Source organism: Varanus komodoensis, unplaced genomic scaffold (assembly GCF_004798865.1).
Source record: "Varanus komodoensis strain SLA01 unplaced genomic scaffold, ASM479886v1 scaffold56, whole genome shotgun sequence".
NCBI classification, from domain to species: domain Eukaryota; kingdom Metazoa; phylum Chordata; class Lepidosauria; order Squamata; family Varanidae; genus Varanus; species Varanus komodoensis.
This window is the reverse complement of record NW_025336169.1, coordinates 569,640-570,900: the sequence shown is the minus strand read 5'-3', so window position 1 is coordinate 570,900 and position 1,261 is coordinate 569,640.

Below are 1,261 nucleotides of genomic sequence, written 5' to 3'. Positions count from 1 at the left end.
TTGGAGAGGCAGCCCGCTCCGGCGCGGGGCCCAGGCGGCGGGGGCGCGGGGGGCGGGCGGGTCCGTGCGGCTGGACCGGCGGCCGCGCGGCTACTGCGGGTGCCGGCCGGGCAGCGCCATCGCCAGACTTGCGCGCAGCGGCGGAGTTTAAATCTCGAGGAAGCAGGAGCCGCTGCTCCGGGCGGAGGCGCAGGGCGGAGGCAGGCTCCCGCAGGGTCCCAGAGCTCGCCGCGCCGGGGAAGCCGCATTGATTTCCGAACCTCGTCAAGGCGAGCGAACAACTTGGGAGCATCATCTTTCCGTTTGTTGCGCGAGGGAAACTCCTGCGGGCGCGGGGCGCGGGGAGGCAGCCATAGGAACCGGAAAAACCGCGCGCGGTGCTCAGTGCTGGAAAGGAGAGAGCTTGGAGGGTTTCTTCCTCCCATTTTTCAGAGACGCTGAGAGGACCACCCCCCGTCAAGTTGCTCCCTTGTGGCCTCGAGGAAAGGCAAGACTGGCCCTCTCATGTGCAAAGTGCTGAAGGTGGCTTTCGGGTCTCTTCAGCTGCTCACAAGCCATTATTGGTCATCACCTGTGGAAATCGCTCAGGGCTGGCCCTGCCGCGCATCTGGGTGGACGGTCCTGCTTCAGGAGGGGGAACATGGAGGGGGATGCTGGAGGAGGAAGCAGGCGCCGGCAGGGCTTGGAGTCTGAATGGGGCAGCGGCCCTTATTCTTCAGCATCCTTCCTAGAGCAGGGGGGTGAAAGCTCTTTCAGCCCATGAGCGGGACTCCTTTCAGACAAGCTCCTGGGGGCCACATTCCAGGTGGGTGGGACCAAAGGCAAAAGGCATGTGGCCTAAACCCCATCATAACTTAGCTTCAAGCTTCTCTGTTTACTAAGCCTAATAGGGGAGGCATTTCAACGTTTCTAGAAGAGAGGGAAGAAAAAACAGCAGAAAAATGGAGGAACCACCTCCAAACATTGGTGGTCAGAGAAACAGGTGGGGACAGGTAGGGGGCTGCACAGAAGCGGCTTGGTCCTGGGGTCCTGAGAATCCACACACCTGCCAGAAAGGTTAACTAGTTGAGCTCCATGAAGCAAATCACTTCAGGAGTGGTACAAGAGGAAGTCAAGTTTCTAGCAATATGTCACCCAGTCTGGATGGGCGAGTCCTTTGTCTGCCTGAGAATACCAGCCCTGCTGGAGCAAAAGAAAGGCGCATCCGCCCAGCACCCATTGGCCGGGCAGGGACGCCCCAGCAGAGGACAAGCAACACCCA